We start from the raw sequence: 13,502 nt of genomic DNA, 5'->3' as shown, positions 1-13,502 counted from the left end.
AATTAAAAAATACTATTTTTTATTTTATGTATATGAGTGTATTGCCTGCATGTATGTGAGTGTACCCATGTTGTGCAGTGCCACAGAGTTCAGAAGAGGGCTTCAGATTCCCCTGGAACTGGAGTTAAGGACTGTTTGTAGCTGCTGTGTGGGTGCTGGGAATTGAAACTGGGTCCTCTGTTAGAGTAGTCACTGCTCTCAACCACTGAGCCATCTCTCCAGCCCTAAAATAAAATTTTAATTGGATAAAATATGTATCATTTAAAATTCATCTTAAGTGATCCTGCTTGAGTTCAATGGCATTTAGTATATTAATCTTATTTTCCAGTCATCACCACCACTTAGTCACAGAACTCTTCTTGCAGTGGATTTCTTTTTTTTTTTTAGCCACAGAAATGCTTTAATTATTTTAAGTGTAACTTATAGGAAGACTATAGAATTGCTGAATATTACATTCAATAGCTTGCCTTATTTTTGGCAACTAAGAAGGCTTACAATGCACCATTATTAGTATGTCATGAAATTTATTTTCATTTATAATCTACCTTATAAAATGCCTTTTGTTTGGTGAATTGGGAGTTTCTGCAGTGAAGTAGACCAGGGGTGACCTAGGGTTCAAAGCTGGAAGATATATTGTTTTGATTTTCCTGTGGTCTTCCAAATGGTATAATTAAAAATACTTCTGTTTCCAAATGAATGAAACAAGCAAGCAAATTATTAAATGAATGGGTAATTACTTCTTGTTCATACAGTATGGTTATTATTAGATGAAATAGTTTTTAATATAACCTGTTTTTTACCACTACTGGGGAGACTGCAGTAGTTGGATGAGGAAAATCAGAAAGATGCATCATCGTTTTTTGGTGAATGTTATTAAATGAATGCAGAGAAAGTCTAAGAGTTTCTGTAGTCAGGACATCTAGCAAGAGTCATGAGAGACAGGGGCAATAGGAAGAAGGTGCTGCTAGGCTGGGGTCTCAATAATCATTGATACACAGGAAGACCTACTTCAGTGAGGGAGAGTGTAGTTAAAAGAGAAACAGCCTGAGTAATGCCTGTGCAGTTAGTATTAGAGAATATGCATTCTATTTGTCAGTACTCTTTACCTTTGCACTTAATTCCTTGTAAACAACCTTATTCAGACAGACAGTCTAACCACAGAGTACTAATTCTGTGTCTAGGAGGTATGGTGGATCTGGCTAGCACTAGCTACCCAGAGCTATTAGATTAAAATGGGCTGCAATGGAGGATTATATACCATGGGAATTGATAATCATTCCAGATCAGGGGCCTCTGTCCTCTTAGAAACCAGATTTTAAATATTTATCCATATGCCACTAGTTAACAGGCATTAGCCAAAGGTTTGAAATTTTGTTACAAAATTCATGCCTGGATAGGAATAGTTTCTACTCAAATGTTGCCAGAGACCTTTCCTACTCAGTATATGGATAAATTCCATTGATAACATTTTGAATTTTCCCCTCTAGCAAGAACTTTTTCTGAAACTCTGCCTAGTGTTGAAGTAACTTTTAGTTATTATATACTTTGAATTCAATACTTATATTTAAAACAATACTTGATGGCTGGGAAGGACAGTTTTTATGTTTGTGTTTTGTGAAAGCTGAATTTCTCAATGTTCTTGTGTAATTTTTTTTTCTAGTCATTGTTAGTCTGGTCTTAGATTTTCAGCTTTTTCTTTGTCATGATACAAGCAAGTTATTTCAAAGCTCACAGCTAAGTTAACAGATCTAATTAACTTAGAAGCACAATTAATTCATAACATTAAACATGTTGCTTACACATTCCCAGTCATTAGTGTTTGGATGCTGTGTAGTAATAATAGTATTTCCTCAGTGGCTTCGGTTTTCTATTGCTGATAATAACTACCATTTCTCATTCTAATGATGTGACAGACTTGGTACTTAGAGCTGGATGTTATTACCCATTGTATCCTTCCAACAGCCTCTCAGGTGTTTACTGTAGGCTGATCCTTTATGCAAAATGCTTGGCACCAGGAATGTTTTAGATTCCAGATTGGTTTCTTTGGGTTTGCAATATTTGCATATGCATAATGGGGTATTTTGGGGATGGGACCCAAATCTAAACACAAAATTCACTTGTTATGCCAAATATGCCCTATATACTCCACCTCAAAGTAATCTTATGGAATATTATAAATAATTTGCTACAGGAAGCAAATTTTTTTGTGTGGAATTTTCTCCTTGTGGTATAATGTTGGCACAAAAAAATTCAGATTTTTGGCTTATCAGATTAGGGGTGCTTAACCTGTAACATTTGTCTCTTCTACTGGAGGGAAAGCAGGGTGGTAACTTCCCTCAGATCTGGATGTGGTAGATCTAAGGCTCCAGTGCAGATGTATTTGATTCCAGAGCCTGCCTCCCTCCACTCTTTTCAGCTCTGCTGGTGGACTCAGCAGTTGGCTCAGAGGGAAAAAGAAAATTAAAAAGTGGAACATGGCAACTTCAATAAGTTAAGAGTATTTAGGGCAGTGGTTGTGTAGGATATGCTTTTCTTAGATCCTAGTGTTTCTAAATAAGAGCAAACTCAGGATTTGGCCTTTGTTGAAATTGCTATAGGTTCTTCAAAGTATAATTATGTAGCTCTTTTCCTCTTTTAAAAGGGGCAATAGAGGATGCTGGGTTTTGAGGAAAGTTATTATATGGCTGTTCATATATTAGCAATTCACTTTCTCAGAAAATTAGTGGGTAAGCTCTATTATGTATTGGCTTTTAGAATACCATATGAAATCTAGTTGCAAGGCTCCTGTAAGCAAGGTTAATGAGAAATCATGTATCAGTGTTTGTTACACTGAACCCTTGGGGTATATGTGAGCCTGAAGCTTTCAGGGCTCTGGAAAAGGCAGGGATCAGCCCCTGTTATTGATACTGGCCTCATTCCCCATTGTCCCTTCTAGCGTAGAAAACTTATCAGTTTCTAGTGCTGCCCTGGGCACTGAGCTGTCCTCATGGCTCTCTTCCTCTCTGCTAGCTTCAGCTCACTTAGAACTTGGCTGCATCTCTCAAGCCCTGGTGCCAAGAGTTTATACTGTATAGGCATCATCTACCATTCAGGGTCTTGCAAGTAGCATGCCATTCCTGAACCATAGTACTCTTTAACAAGAAGCTGTGTTCCTCTTTCTAACCCATTGCTTCTCTACTGTTGGATCACTTTCCTCTTTTATCCTTGTGGCACGAGTGTTTCTAAAATACTTCTTAACTCTTTGGGGTCCTTTCATGTTCTTAGATTGTCAAACATATTGTTCATCTTTGAGCCATTTCCTATTGAGACCACTCATAATGGAGACAAGACCTTTTGGCTTCAAATAAAACTTTAGATGTGAAGGATGAGGGCCTGACTCTCCTGAGAAATAGAATGGGGAAAAGTTCCTTTACCTTTACATACTTTCAGATAAGTCTAAACCACCGAGGAAGGAATAAACATATTGCTTTCTTTTGTATCTTATTTTTTTTGGTGAACTTGCATCATTTATTGCTTACCCTTTCAAATATTCCCAAGTCTATTATTGCAACCACAACATTAATGTGTCATTTTCTAATTGAGGATGACTGTTAAAGATTTAGTTCCATTTAGGATGTAAACATCAAGCAAATCACTTATTGTTTTATAGATCTTGTTTAATCTTATACTTCAGAATTCATATTGTATAAGTCAATAACACATGGAACATGTGTAATCAAATATACATGCAAATATGTATGAATATATGTGTAATATATTTAATATGCACATTTGTATAACTACCTTTTGAACTTCTCACATAGGATCTAATGACTTAAGGTTGATTTAATGAGATATGACTTTTACAAAGGTATTCATGTGTTTGTTTATATTTTAATCTTTCAACGACTGGTTGTAAACTAATAGTTTTCTTGGGTCAATAACTGCTGTGTTCAGATTAGTTTTACAAACCTTGACATACATGCTCCTTTTCTTTTGCTTCTCTCAAATCCATTTTAAGACCAATATTTAGAAATAGGCAGAGTTATATCAGACAGTTTTTTTACTTAATTGTTATAGAGACAGAGAAAATGAGAGAGGATATGTGTGTGTGTGTGAGAGAGGGGGGGGAGAGGACTATATATTGATAAAAAGGTAATGCAATAGGAAGATGGAAGAATTGTAAACGTATCCAACATCAGAATACCTAAATATATAAAGCAAATATTGGCATGCCTGAATAGAGAAATAGATATCAATAATATTAGAATTCCATATCCCACTTATGATAACTGAAAGGTCATTTATTAAGGAAACCAATAGAGAAATAATAGATTTGAACAGTTCTGTAGACCAAATGGACTTAACATATACACAGAACATTCTAGCCAACAGCAGCACAATACACATTATCCTTAAACACACGTTGAATGTTCTGAAGGATAGCTACCATGCTAGGATGCAAAACATATTTAAAAATTTTTAAGAAGATTGAAATTATTCCAACTGTTTTTCCTAACTACAATTGAATGAAATCAGTAGCAAAAGGAGATGTGAGCACAGGCAGTCTGGAAGGTTTTTAGGTCCAAATCAGATTCTGTCTGCTATGACCAAACCAAAAGATAAATGTTGACAAGGATATGAAGAAAAAGGAATGCTTATACATTAGTAGTGGAAATATAAACTGGTACAGCCATTATGAAAAACAGTATTAAGGAACAGAGACTCCTTAACAATAGAACTACTTTCAATCTAGAAAACCCATTTCTGGCCATATATTCAAAGGATTTGAAATCAGGGTCTAGAAGAGACACCTGTAGTTCTATGTTCACTGCAGCATTATTTACAATAGTCAAGATATGGAAGCAGCTTCCATGCTCCTGGAGAATTAATGAATAAAGATAATGTGGTATATACATAACTGAAATAGCACTTGACCTTTAAAAAGGAACTCATTATTTGTGACATCATGTGGACATAATAATGGGCAAGACGGGCAAAATTCAGAAGGTCAAATATTGCTTGATAGTATTTATATGGTGAGTCTCAGTTATCAAACTCTTAGAAGCTGGGGGCAGAATGATATTTCCAGAGACTGGGGAAAGGTGGAAGTAGGAAAGGAGAGATCAAAGGACATGAAATTTCAGTTATATATAGTAAATGAGCCCTAGAGATCTATGTACACGTGGTGCCTGTAGCTAACAACACTGTATTGCATTCTTAAAGATTTAGTAAGAGGACAGATCTTATGCTAAATGTCTTTTCATATAAAAAGCAATAATAAATAGAGATTAGGAAGAAACCTTTCGACTTGATGAATATATCTGTAATGCACATTCATTTCCAAACTCATCAAAGTTGCATGTATTAACTATGTATACATGTGCTCTGTCAATTATACCTGAATATGTTTTTTAAAGGAATAAGCAAACTAATAGTCATTTTAGTCAGTAGTTTTTTATTGCAGTTTGAAAGTGAAGGAAGAAGAGGATTTGTGTAAAAGAATTCTGGTTTTTATTGGGAAAGATTTTTAAAAATAACCCATTTTTTGGGGTTACAGCTCTTTTAGGCATAGATTTTCCTCCTTAGGATTCAACATATAGCTCGTTGTGATAAGAGCTATTGTTCTGACAGCAAGTGCAGTTGGACAAATTGTCACATTGGCTCTGGATGGCAATTGCATGCTATTCTCTGAACTTGCTCTATGGAATAATAATGTACCCAACATCAGAACAAGTGAAGCAAAAAAGTGTGTGAGGACTTTCTGTCGTAAAATACTGGTATATATACAACATGATGAAGGCTCTGTTTCTCAGATGGAGATGTGCGCTGCACATTTTCATAGTAAAGTTTCTAATAAACAAACATAAACTTTCCCTGTATGTTCAATGTGTATGTCTTGTCCGGAGGTTCTCAAATGTAGTTGATTAATATACTTTCTTTTTCAGTGTTGCAGATAGAACCTAAAGTTTCACACATTAGTCAGGTGTTCCCCAACTGAGCCACGCCCTCAGCATAATTACAGGACTCTTATCTAGCTAGGATTACTCAGATTAATTTTTACAAGATATTATTTTTAAAGCACACTGACATCCATATACAAGAAATAGGCATATTGATTAGGGAATAAAATAGAGATAAAGAATGATGCCATGTTCTGATGATCAATTAAGTTTTGCAAAGCTGTCAAAATGTACCATAGGAAAAGGACAGTCTTGTCAATAATATATTGGAAAGGTGGATATCCATATGCAGAAGAATAAAATTGGACCGTTACATATACAAATCAATTCAAAATGGGGGCTGGAGAGATGGCTCAGCAGTTAAGAGCACAGGCTGCTCTTACAGAAGACTCCAGCTCAGTTCCCAGCACCCACACAGCAGCTAACAACCATCTGTAATTCCAGTTTCAGGGAATCCAATAGACTCTTCTGATCTCTGTGGGCATTGCATGAGCTGGGTGTACTTGCATACACACAGGCAATACATATAAAATAAAAACAATAAGTAAAATATTAAAAAACAAATAAACTCAAAATGGATGAAGGATTTAAATTTAAGACCCGAAAGTGAAACTATAAGACTGTAGAGGAAAAAGCATATAATCTTTGACTGAACAGATATTATTTGCATTTGCCCCCAAAGCTCAGGCAAAAATACACAAACAGAAGTATAACAAACTAATAAACAGTTCAAAACATCAGATTAAAGAGGCAGCCTATAGAATGAGAAAAATATATTTGCAAGGTTTATAAGGGGCTAATAATAGATAAATAAATAAGGAACTAAACAATTTAATAGCAAAACAACACACACAACATTAGAATTTTTAAGAAAAGACTGAATACATATATTTTTCTCAAAAAGCATATAACTATATAGTCAGAAACTATCAGCAAAAATGCCTAGCATCTGTAGTCATTAGGGAAATGCAAATTAAAACCACAGTGAAGATATTCATGCCTTTCAAAATGGCTGTCATCAAAATGCTGAAAAATGTCAGATAAATGATGAAGAGATGAAGAAAAGTGGACTCTGCACACTGTTGGTGGGGTTGTAAATTAGTACAGTGGTTATGGAAAATAGTATGAAGTTTTCTTATTCATCTGTGAAGAAGAATGAGGTCATATCATTTGCAGGAAGATGGATGGAACTGGAGAACACCATGCTAAGTGAAAGAAACAGAATCAACAAAACAAGGTTCATGTGTTTTCTCAATATGTGAAATGTTAAGGGGAACGAGGGAAGGGAAAGTGTGTGTAATGGGAAGATATGATCATAGTATTTTATATACTTTTATGAAAATGTCATGATGAATTCTGCTATTTTGTACAATTAATACACACAAATAACAATCTAAAATCTCTGAAGGTAAAATTATCATATGATCCAGCAATCTCACTTCTGGGTACTTATCCATAGAATTTGAAATTAGTATGCAGAAGGGATGTCTGGTATGCTGCATTTATTGCATCATTATTTACTATAGCTATATTATAGAATCAGTTTAATTATCCATCAAAAAATGAATGGAAGGAGCTAGAGAAGTTGATCAGCAGTTGAAAATACTTGCTCTACAATCATCCTGACCAGAGCTTGGATCCCAGCACTACATAACAAACTGGGCATCCAGCATACACCTAGAGCCCCAACCCCAAGAGAGGCAGAAGCAGGAGGATCACTAGGGCTTGCTGCTTCCACCCTAGCTGAGAAAACACAAGTCCTGGGCTCAGAAAACATGAGATCCTGACTCAAAGGAATAGGGCAGAGAATAAAAGGACACAGAATGCTCTCTTCTGGCATTTCTGGTTTTCATTGCCTGAGCATTGGGGTCAAATGCAAACTCACAGAAGCAGATAGCAGAATAGTATTTCCCAGAGGTTGGGAGGTGAGGAATGGGAACATGTCGCTCAAAATGTATAATGTTTTAATTAGTCAGGAGGAATAAACACTAAGCATGCACACAAGTGCATGTACCTGCACATAGATGCACACATATACTCAGACAGACAGACAGACAGACCCCCCCCACACACACACACATTTGGGTCTAGTCTGGCTACATACATAGTGAGTTACAGGTCAGGCTAGGCTACAGAATAAAATCTTGTTTCAGAAAAACCAAAGTGAAACAAAAGAATGAATAAAGAAAATACGGCCTATGTATATATTATATTAAAAAGTTAAGAATCATGTCCTTAATAGGGCTGGAGAGATGGGCAAGTGATCAGCAGCTAAGAGCTCTTACTGCTCTTGCAGAGGACCAGAGTTTGGTTTACAACCACTTGTAACTCCAGTTCCGGGGAATCCTACACCCTCCTCTGGCCTCCATGGACACTGTATACATGTGATGCACTTATGAACATGCAGCCAAAACTCTAATACACATAAAATAAAAATAAATAAATTGTAAAAATGTTTAAAAATTTATGTAATGCATTCTGTCATATATGTTAAGTCCTATCCAGTTGAACATTTGTACTCAGATGTCCCTTGATGCAAGTTTATCCACTGGAGTGTACTCATCCTATATAGAGTCACTCTATTAAAGAAGATCTACTCTCCCTCACCCACAGCAATCAGTTGCCAATAGTTCCTCAGCTAGGGCTGGGGCATGCTGCCCATGGGTCTATAGGGGAGGGGGGCATGGATGGGGAAGGGGGTCTAAATTTGATTAAGATCTATTATATGATATGCAGTAAAACTCAATGAAGTATTTTAAAAAATTATGTCATTTCTAACAATGTGAATGAGCCTGGAAGTCATGCTAGGGGAAACAAGAACAATGCATACTGAAATGGAAAGGCAAATACTGTGCATTCCCAATTATTTGTGAAATTTAAACCAGTCGAACTCACAGAAGCAGATAGCAGAATCTACCAGAATCTTATTAGCGGTTGGGAAGTGAGGGAATGGAAACATGTTAGTCAAAGTGTATGTTTCAATTAGTCAGGAGGGATAATATTTGGAGTGATATATTGGAGTTAATTAGCTTGATTCAATTCCACATTGTACATGTGTTTTTCATAGCATCATTTTATATACTATATGTCTGCAATTAAAATTTACTACTGTCCATTAAATACTTAGGAGAGAAGAAAAATTATCACACGTATACTTGATTAATTTAGTAAATTTTTATATGAAATTTGTGCTGCAATTTAATGAATTTCATATAATGTCTCTGTAAGTTTCAGTTGCAACATTCCTGTGCTGGTGTCTCCTTGATGGCCTCTCTCAGCTGGTAGTCAGGTGAATGTATATGTGGGCTTAATCCCAGTTCTGAAACTGACTTGTTTGTCCCTGAGCAAAGTATTTATTCTATAGTTCTGATTGAACTTTAGCTTACTTACTGAATAGACATTTATTGAATATTCCTTATGTTTTTGACAAAAGGGATATAAAAAATGAAAATATTCCAGTTTTCAGGGACTTTCACTTCAGTAAAGGAGAAGCACATAAAGTAATTGCAGTACAGGGTTGAAGGGGCATAGGAACTACATGAGGATGATGTCATCAAGGAGGAAGGGATGCTCACAATGAATCCAAAGAACGTCACAGTGAAGCAGATGCAAGACTGAAGTTCAGAGTTGTCAGTTATCAGCTGATTAACTTTGGAAAATTATTAAGTTGTAATTGGGTCAAGTGAAAAAATGTATATCCTGATTTAGGGCTGGAACAGGGTTTAAGTACCATACTGTTAGGGCCAGCTAAATGTATTCTTTGAGGACTTCTGAGGTGAATTCAGAAGGAAGCTCTTTAATCTGATAATGGGCATTCTGGGAGCTTGAAGGAAGGTGCTGAGGAGGCAGCTCTGGGTTTTCCTGGGTCCTCTGTGAGGGCTGCATGGCTGGCTTTCAAGGGAGATGTGGGTGAGACGGATTATGGTGCATGCCAAAGCCTCCTCCTGTGTCATGCCAAGGACAATGGACTTTGACTTTAAGGTAGCCACCACAGGTGGCTCAGGGAGTTATGAGGTGATAAATATAGTATACAGTCCTTGGAAGCATAATTATGTGTGAAATTTAGTAGTAATAATAGTGAAAGTATTAAAAATAAATGATCCTTGTTAAATGGAAGAAGTAATTTTAAATGCTTTTACATGCATGAATGTAAATTCATTTGGTCTTTGTGACAACCATAAACTAACTTTTATTACCTCCTCTAAAAACATTTTTTTTAACAGGAGAGGAACTGAGCTAAAACTTGGAGTCACACATCTAGGTCACAGTCAGAACTGAGATTTGAAGTCAGGCAGTTGAGCTTCTGGGACCATCATCATCATCATTTCCTCCTCCTCCTCCTCCTCCTCCTCCTCCTCCTCCTTTTCCTTTTTGTAATTAAAAGAAATTTAGCCAGGTGTGGAGATATGTGTCTTTAATCTCAGCATTTGGGAGGCAGAGGCAGGCAGATCTCTCCAAGACTGAGACCAGCTTGCTCTACACAGTGAGTTCCAGGCTAGCTGTGGCTATGGGGAGAGCCTGTCTCAGAAAGATCAATTTATTTTTAAAATTTTGTGTTTGAGTGGTTTTGCCTATATGTATGTAAGTGCACCATATATGTAAAATGCCCATGGAGGCCAGAAGAGGGCATTGGATCCCCTGGAACTGGAGTTATGGATGGTTGTTAGCTACCATGTGGATGCTGTGAACAGAACTCAGGGGACCATCTTCTTAACCCCATGGTACTGGCTCTTTGGAGCATAGCACAGTGCATGTCAGACGACTGTGCATCCAATCCTTGAGGCATATGCACTTTCTTAGTATCTACTTCTTGATAAAAATCAATATGCTAGATAAATGAATGGATTTTTAAAAAAGGATGTAAAGGCTCAGATATAGTGCTTTGTGGGTCATTTAAACTGATTAAGTATCTCTGTAGATTTTATTTTTATCTGTATACGTTTTGTAGAAAGAGACAAGAATAACATGTAGGTCTTAGAGAAAATTTGTACTCATGTCTTCATGCATGAGAGGTCGCTTGTTTGGCTAGTCTATGCTAGCATATCTGTGCTTCACATATACCGTATGCTTTCATTATTTAACAAATGTTAAAAAAAATAGTTTTCAACTATAGAAATTCTTAATTCCGGATTTAATTCTTTCCAAAGTAGAATAAACGGAAGGACAGCTATGGTTCTCCTAAGAAAAGCTCTTTCCTAAGCTTTCTCCTAAGAAAGCTCTGGATCACTGCGGTACTGTATTTGTGAACCAAATTAACTTTGGTGTCACAAATTACAGTCTGACATGATACTGCTTTTGTTGGGAAAGCACAAGGTCTAATGAGACTTTTAAAAAAATTTTCTGTGTGTACAAAGACAAAAAGGTTCTATTCTCAAGAGGCTGGATTGAAATACAGCTGTGGCATTCCAGATAGGATCTTGAAGTGTTGAAGTCTAGTTTGCCCAGCATCATACTTGGTAGGTGAGAGGCTGGAGTGGATCAGAGCCTTAAGAGATGAGATTAAAAACTGTGGAAAACACTGGAAGTCAGGCTCCATGACAGTAGTGGTACTTGACAGTAGTTGATGAGAGCTGTGGTTGAGGGGAATTATCTAGAAAAAAAGCCTTTTTAAGGAGGTGAGAGAATTCAGCTCTGAAAACCGCTGTCAAGATCACAGAGACTTTTAGGAGGTGGAGGGTGACTGGCACTTTCTGAAGATGAGAAATTCGTGATACTAAGTGTCAGGGCATAATTGGGAGCTGAGAAAAGTCATTTCACAGATGTGTTGTTTTGCCTCCTTTGGTAACCTTATCAAGTCTTCTGAACTTTTTTCTTCCTGGGACCTTTGGTGGTGTCTTTTTCTTTTCTTCTGAACTGTGTGGTCATCCAGTTCTCAGTGTACTAGGATTTGTCCCCTTCCCCATAAAATATTGACGTCAACAAACCACAGCAAAATACGTTTGTATTTTTCATTTTCTTTTAAAGATGAAAGCACACTTTGCTTATTTTAACAAAGATGGCATCCTTTCATATAGTTCTGATAATTTAATGGGGATTGTCTGTAGTGTACATTGATCAGTTTTCTTTGCTGTCTGGTCCTCTAGAAGTTCAAGGATAATCGTACAGTGCTATTTGACAGGACCATGTGAAGATGTGGGGAAGGAGATCTGATGTGAGAATCAGTTTTCAGATATATAAGGCAATTACAAAATACTCTTTTTAAATTATTTATTTATTTATTTTTTATGTGTATGAGTGTTATGCCTGCACGTATGTAGGTGCACCCATGTCATGCAGTGCCCGTGGAGGACAGAAGAGGGCATCAGATCCCATGAAACTGGAGTTATTAAGCCACCATGTGGGTGCTGGGAACTGAACCCAGGTCCTCTGCAAGAGCAGGCAATCCTAACCACTGATCTATCTCTGTAGCCATTACCTCCCATGAAATATTCTTTAGAATAGCAAATTAGAAAAGGTCAGCCAACAGCTTCCTGGAGCCAGCAGCTTGTCTGGGTAAGTTTGGCTGCTGCGCCCACTGTGCCTTGACTCCCCCAGCCTCATTCACCCTCCCAGCTCCCCCACCCCATCTCTCCTCCTAGCAGGGGGACTGGCACATTTCCTGTCTTGGCACCCCAGACCTCTGGACTGACCTCTTCACTCAAAGTCCCAACTGCTTCCTGATCCTTTGAATCCAGACCAAACTAATTCCTCCCTCTAGTCCCCACCACCCTTTGCATCTCTGGGTGGGCCAGTCCACAGCTTCCCAGAGCCAGCAGCTTGCCTGGGTAAGGCACCCACTGTACCTTGACTCCCCCAGCTTCATTCACCCTCCCAGCTCCCCTACCCCATCTCTCTTCCTAGCAGGGGCACTGGCCCATTTCTTGTCATGACACCCCAGACCTGTGGACTGACCACTTAGCCCAGATCCTTTGTGTCCAGACCAACCCAATTCTTCCCTGTAGTCCCCAGGAGCTCTCAGGCCTCTTCTCACCCCTACCTCCTTTTGCATCTTTAGGGGTCATCATCTTTCCTGGGCCCTACTTCCAGGCCAGCCCAGCCCTCAAATTCCTGAGACCAGCATCTTTCTTGGAGGGATCCAGACCTTAGAAGAAAGCCTGAGAGCATCTGATCCTCATCTGACTTGGGCCTCTGTGGGAACTCCTGAGCAACAAGATGAAAGCAATTTGGCCACTCCAATATAAAATCAAAAGAGAGAACCTGAAGCCTAGACCAACCACCTTTTCATGACCAACAAACAAACCACAAAGACACATAAAGTTTACAAAAAGAAGCAGACCTAAACTTAACAAAGGAAGGTTTGAATCTCACACAAGAACTAGAATTTACAAAAGAAATCCACATGTCAAAGTCAGAAAAAATAACATGAAAAAATCAAAATAATATATCCCCACCATGTATCATCAGTCCTCTAGAGGAGTACAATGAGAACCCCCTAGAGATAACATAGACACGGAATTCAAAAGAACAATTATAAACATGATAGAAGAATTCAGTGAATTTAAAGAACACACAAACAAAGAAATCAAAGAACTGAAGGAAGATAGGGATAAACTTCTGAAT

General features: G+C 37.7%; 1 protein-coding gene across 2 annotated transcripts in view; it reads left to right on the top strand.

Moving 5' to 3' along the window:
• Positions 1–13,502, top strand: part of Kiaa1324l (KIAA1324 like) — a 189,148-nt gene that overhangs the window by 84,538 nt on the left and 91,108 nt on the right. The gene's annotated exons all lie outside the window — the stretch shown is intronic.

Source organism: Nannospalax galili, unplaced genomic scaffold, assembly GCF_000622305.1.
Source record: "Nannospalax galili isolate Female #2095 unplaced genomic scaffold, S.galili_v1.0 scaffold85, whole genome shotgun sequence".
NCBI classification, from domain to species: Eukaryota; Metazoa; Chordata; class Mammalia; order Rodentia; family Spalacidae; genus Nannospalax; species Nannospalax galili.
Note: the sequence above shows the minus strand (reverse complement) of the source record. Positions and strands in the feature narration are given on the sequence as shown.